The 6,489-nt window shown below is 40.3% G+C and overlaps 1 protein-coding gene across 14 annotated transcripts in view; it reads left to right on the top strand.

The window, feature by feature from the left end:
* Positions 1-6,489, top strand: part of LOC107718544 (pleckstrin homology domain-containing family A member 5-like) — a 162,266-nt gene that overhangs the window by 1,491 nt on the left and 154,286 nt on the right. The gene's annotated exons all lie outside the window — the stretch shown is intronic.

The raw sequence follows: 6,489 nt of genomic DNA, 5'->3' as shown, positions 1-6,489 counted from the left end.
TTTTAGGGGGCCCTTGGCTTTTGGGGGCCCAAGGCGGTCGCCTACCTTTGCCTAATGGGGTAAGTCCGCCCCTGCAGTTAGAGCTTTTTCCCCCCCCCCCAATTAAAAAAAAAAAAAAAAGTAATTACCGTGAGGGTGACGGAGGGCTTGACAGGCCTGTGTGATTCAAAGCTCTGTTGGCTGAACAGGCTCAACTTGTTGGTTTCCACCAAATGAATCACGTTAACCCTTGTTTGTACAGCTCTAGTCTAGTTTAAGACAAATCTGTTGTGCCATTCATGTGGTTTTCATCCGCTTAGCTGGTCTTGGTTTGTTTGATTGGGTGTGGAGAAGAGCTGATCGATATTTTTAGATTGTATCAGGCTATTGTAATCAGTGAATGTGCTAAAAATGAGCCAGGTTGATTATTTGGATTTTATTTGCCCATTTTGAGAGTATTTACATTAGTAGTTTGCATATGATCAGATTAATACTTTCCGCTTGTGCCAGTTACAAGTTTTTAGTGTTTTTTTGAGTAAATAGTGTGTGAAATGTGTTAATTTTGGGGATCTACTTTGGCCATTTTGAGATTTTTTACATCAGTAATTCACATATTATCAGATTAATAACTGAACTTGTGCCAATTCCAAAATCTTTTGTGGTTTTTCAATAAATAGAATGTGAAATAATTGTTAATTTTGGTTGATTATGGGCTTCTTATTTTGCCAGTTGGAGATTATTTACATCAATAATTAGTATATTATCAGATTAATACTTTCTACTTGTGGTTTTTGAGTAAATAGTGTGTGAAATAAGTGTTAATTTCAGCAGTTTTTGTGTACTTGTATTTGCGGCCATATTGTTTTAATACGCAAGCATGCATTAATATGCATTGGCATCGGTATTGGTTGCTTTGATATAAATGTTGCACACTACAAAAATTGCTTGTTTTTCCAGGTCATTCGTGCCTTACCATGGCCAAACTACTATTTGAGTAGTGTCTTGCGTTATCGGTTGCGGTATCATGCAAATCATTTAGTTTTGTCATCATTTGTTTGATGTATTGTGCAATAATGTACAGTAGTATCACGAATGGGCAGTTTTTGAACCTGCTTCTGAAAGCTTTGTTTTGCATTTTAGAAATTCCTTCCACAAAGCTTTGTTCCTCACTCCTTGTGTCGTCCTTTTATGACTTAAGTCAGTCTGTAGTCAATAGACGTAGAGCTGTTAGCAAACAAATGCTGATATTTTGAAAACTCTATTTAGAAATGGTTGACTGCTGTACTGAGAAAAATTAAGTGAATTCTGCTTTAAACTAGTCAGTTTAATTGCCTCCTATGTTCTTTTTGTGTATTCATGGTGTGTGCTTTGTAGTATTTGTTCCAAACCTCGTTCCAGTGCTGAACTTTGAGGCTAATTTCACACAGGGATTCGAGCTAAAACTCATGAGATACGTCTCATCACGCCAGGATTGACAACTCAACCCTTTCTGGACGTCTGAGGGCTTGTGGATGCTGCATCACTGTCTGCTTTACTGTCCGCTTGGGACACACCAGCAAATGATGAGCTCCGATGATCTAACTGCAATCTCAACACCGGACAGATTCGCCAACTGGTATTTTGCTCGAATGCATCTCTTTGTCATAGTCTCTGTGGATTATTGTTTGCATACGGACTCCCTGGACTCCTTGACTGCTGTGCTGATGATACCTGGAGGCCCACGACTGTTTGAATTGAGACCGTTTTCACTTTTAATGTTCCGTTGGATCGTCATACTGATCTAAGACCTGCAATACGAGAAACTCGGAAAGGATGAGATCGTAGTGACCAGTCGGGAACCTGCTCATGTTACCGCAGCAGCAGATGGCCGCCGACCAGAGATTAAGAGTGATATGGGGTTGTTCATTATACTGGCACAGAGTTGCACTGGGGGTCGTGAAGGAGCGACTCTTGGAGCAGCAAGTGGATTGTGGTATTTGATCCATTGGCTCAAGTCTGTCAGAATTCCTTAAAAAGCACTGCAGCGTGTGAGGATGCTTTTTCTGTGTCACCCAGGAATAGCACGGCTAGCCAGAGGACCCTCAGATGCAGGCTTTGCTGTGGCCGCCGTACAGAGCATTTGCAACACTTTCTAGTCCCAAAAGAGAATGACAGCGAGCGCCCACATTTTCCAGTGTTTTTTTTTTTTGCCTCACAAGATCTTAAAAAATATGTTAATAAATAGCTCTTTAGGAAAACTAACCCAGGCAGGCTGCATTTCCCAGAAGCAATTAGAATTAGAAGGCATTAGAATCAATTGGCTCTCTAAAAATCCTTTAACTGTATAATATTTAATTCTAAGAAAAAAATTCAATTTATTTAGGTTTGTGAATATCTGGGAAAAAAAAAAAAAATATATATATATATATATTTAAATATTGGTGGATTAATATCTGGTGTAATTCTGCACCTGGAATTTAAATTTTTTTTCACATCTACGGAACGCTATGGAATCACTAAATAACAGTTTCTCTGTGGACACAATGAATGGGATATTTACTTCTGGAGCTCTACCAACGAACCCTTTTTCTTTCTCCAGTGCTCTTTGAAAAGGAAGATGACGAATAATTGAGATGGTGAAGCAGATGACCTGCGGTCTACATCTGGAGCGGCGTGTGAAGCAGAGGTTGCACTGGCCGTCGCAGCGATTGAAAGGCTGCTGTTTTTTCTGCTTTTGCTTGGCGGCTGCTGCAGCATCTTGGGAATGCTGCAAAATAAACAGCTCATGAAGACACTCATGTTGGTCATTAGTTTCCGCCTACTGCCTAACAGGCCGCAGATTGGGCAACGCAACAAGAGGCGGAGGATGAGCTTCCTCCCCGTGTCTCGCTCATGCCTTGTGTTGCAAATTAAAGGGGGAATGCGGTGAAATAACACACACTCCAAAGAGCAGAGGTTGCTTTAACCAGAGGTTGCTCTCAACGAGTGCATCTGACTGGATGGAATAACTTTTTATGTGATGTTATTTAAGTGTACTTGTTTTAGAGATGCAATCTGACTTTTTTGGGGGGGGGCATTTCTGACTGGAGTGGGAAATAAATGGAGCGATGTGTGGAGAGAGAGAGAGGAAAGTTGCAAAGGTCACTTATTCAACTGTGGCGTGCTCTTTTCAGATGTGCTGTTTCGTGTTTGTGTGTGTGCATCTGTTTGTGTTGTGTGGATATTAGATGGGTCAGAGCAGCACTGGTTTAAAACCAGTGACGTGAGTTTGAGGCGGTACTGTCTTTGTTTGAACAATGGCAGGCGAAATTATTATAATTTTTTTTTTAAGATTTATTTTTGGCGTTTTATGCTTTTTATTTAGATAGGACAGTATGTCGACAGGAAGCGAAGTGGGTGAGTGAGAGAGGGGGGTGGGATCGGGAAAGGTCCACAAGTCAGGACTCGAATTCGGGACGCCCGTTGCAACACTTTCTAGTCCCAAAAGAGAATGACAGCGAGCGCCCACATTTTCCAGTGTTTTTTTTTTTTGCCTCACAAGATCTTAAAAAATATGTTAATAAATAGCTCTTTAGGAAAACTAACCCAGGCAGGCTGCATTTCCCAGAAGCAATTAGAATTAGAAGGCATTAGAATCAATTGGCTCTCTAAAAATCCTTTAACTGTATAATATTTAATTCTAAGAAAAAAATTCAATTTATTTAGGTTTGTGAATATCTGGGAAAAAAAAAAAAAATATATATATATATATATTTAAATATTGGTGGATTAATATCTGGTGTAATTCTGCACCTGGAATTTAAATTTTTTTTCACATCTACGGAACGCTATGGAATCACTAAATAACAGTTTCTCTGTGGACACAATGAATGGGATATTTACTTCTGGAGCTCTACCAACGAACCCTTTTTCTTTCTCCAGTGCTCTTTGAAAAGGAAGATGACGAATAATTGAGATGGTGAAGCAGATGACCTGCGGTCTACATCTGGAGCGGCGTGTGAAGCAGAGGTTGCACTGGCCGTCGCAGCGATTGAAAGGCTGCTGTTTTTTCTGCTTTTGCTTGGCGGCTGCTGCAGCATCTTGGGAATGCTGCAAAATAAACAGCTCATGAAGACACTCATGTTGGTCATTAGTTTCCGCCTACTGCCTAACAGGCCGCAGATTGGGCAACGCAACAAGAGGCGGAGGATGAGCTTCCTCCCCGTGTCTCGCTCATGCCTTGTGTTGCAAATTAAAGGGGGAATGCGGTGAAATAACACACACTCCAAAGAGCAGAGGTTGCTTTAACCAGAGGTTGCTCTCAACGAGTGCATCTGACTGGATGGAATAACTTTTTATGTGATGTTATTTAAGTGTACTTGTTTTAGAGATGCAATCTGACTTTTTTGGGGGGGGGCATTTCTGACTGGAGTGGGAAATAAATGGAGCGATGTGTGGAGAGAGAGAGAGGAAAGTTGCAAAGGTCACTTATTCAACTGTGGCGTGCTCTTTTCAGATGTGCTGTTTCGTGTTTGTGTGTGTGCATCTGTTTGTGTTGTGTGGATATTAGATGGGTCAGAGCAGCACTGGTTTAAAACCAGTGACGTGAGTTTGAGGCGGTACTGTCTTTGTTTGAACAATGGCAGGCGAAATTATTATAATTTTTTTTTTAAGATTTATTTTTGGCGTTTTATGCTTTTTATTTAGATAGGACAGTAGGTCGACAGGAAGCGAAGTGGGTGAGTGAGAGAGGGGGGTGGGATCGGGAAAGGTCCACAAGTCAGGACTCGAATTCGGGACGCCCGAAGCGCAAAGGCGCTACATGTCGGCACGCTGCCCACGAGGCCATCTGCGCCGACTTTATTCTTTTTAATGTCCCTATAGGGATTGGAATTACTTGACCTTTAACCTTTTCACACATAAGTTTAGAATGTTCAAACTAATTTTTTAAACATCAACATTTTTAGAACGTACAACATTCCATTTCCATGGCGATGCATCAAGCATGTCACATGACACTTCGCCATCGCAGTTGGGTTCCGGAAGTAAAAATCCCATTCATTTTCTCCATAGGCAAATGTATTTTTAACGACAACTTACAAACTGTTAAAGACAGAACAGATGTGAGCTACAAGGTTGTTAATGGTGTATGTGTTTGTTTAAGCAATTAACCTGCATTGTTTCAACTTACTTTTAAATAATTGTGTTTAACAGTTGAATTCCTGGTGGAAAAACTACATTTCTCATGATTCTGCAAAAGAATCTCCACCAGTCAGAGATTTGAAAACAACAGATTGTGCCAAAAGAACCACCCACTCCCATTACTGTGATTGGTGTAATTGAGTCAATCAAACCACTTAAATAGTTATGTCTATATGCATATTTTGAAATAAATATAAAAATATTGCTTGCTATTTATTTTTCCCAACATTTTTATATTTTTAGTTTTATTCACAATGCTGCAGCGGATGGTAGTTCTCTCTCTCTCTTTCTCTCTCTCTCTCATTAAAGCCATTAATTTGTCTTTTTGTTTATCTTTTTTTTCTTCAAATATTCAAATTCATATTTAAATATTAATTTTTTTTGCTTCAAATCAAAGTTTTGTAATTTTGTAGTTCACCTTGTAGCTGGTTGTATTACTTTGTGGCTTGTAACTCTTTAATGATGATTTAAAAAAAAATCCCTATGGGAAAAATAAACAGAAAAAATACTTCTGAAACCAACGGTTCTGGAAAAAGTGGACAGGCATCCTAAACCAGCCTAATTATACAAGGCTTCTGTAAGATTTACTAGTTAAATAGTCATTTAGCAACCTGACTAACTGTAACTGCAGTAAACTGTAGTCTTTGGTGGGTGTGATTGAAAAATGAACAAAAGGAAGGCATGGACAGTATCCAATCAAACATCCCACAGTCCGCTGCAGGTGTTTCCACCTCGGTAGGGATGCTGTTGAAAGAAATGCCTCTAATGGTCCTCACATGATTAGCCGTGTGAGTGTGTCACTCGCCGTCGCTGTGTGAGCGTTTCCTCGTTTCCAGAGCAGCAGTAACATGAGATGCTGTGGTTTTAGGACAGTTAAGTGGGTCGATGGATGGGTGGAGTGGGTCCACAGTGATGAAAAGCTTCCTAATGCTTCCTATTACTGTCGAATCATGTGGGGCCCGCTTCCCTCTCTCGCTTGCTCTCGCTCCCGTTCACTCGTTCACACGAGTAGAGATGGAAGTGAAAGGGTAAATGACACTTGGCCCTCTGATTGTTTTGACACACGAGCCAGACGCTGACAGCTCAGTTCAGCGCTCAATTGTTTCCAGTGCAAAATAACAGAAGTTGGCTTTGACTGCATATAAACTTTTCTTCGACTGCTCTAATAGGATAAAATAACTCCTTTTGGACTGAAATGGTTCTGGTGCTTGTCTCAGAATCAGTTCGCATTTCCACTGACTTTGAGAGATAATGCCATTATGTTTCTACATAACCTGACCTTAAACAAACATGGTTCATCATAGTCTTTGAGTTTTAGTTGAAGTAATCATGTTTTAATCTCTTAATGCC

This window comes from Sinocyclocheilus rhinocerous, unplaced genomic scaffold (assembly GCF_001515625.1).
Source record: "Sinocyclocheilus rhinocerous isolate Xijiao unplaced genomic scaffold, SAMN03320098_v1.1 scaffold423, whole genome shotgun sequence".
Lineage (NCBI taxonomy): Eukaryota > Metazoa > Chordata > Actinopteri > Cypriniformes > Cyprinidae > Sinocyclocheilus > Sinocyclocheilus rhinocerous.
Note: the sequence above shows the minus strand (reverse complement) of the source record. Positions and strands in the feature narration are given on the sequence as shown.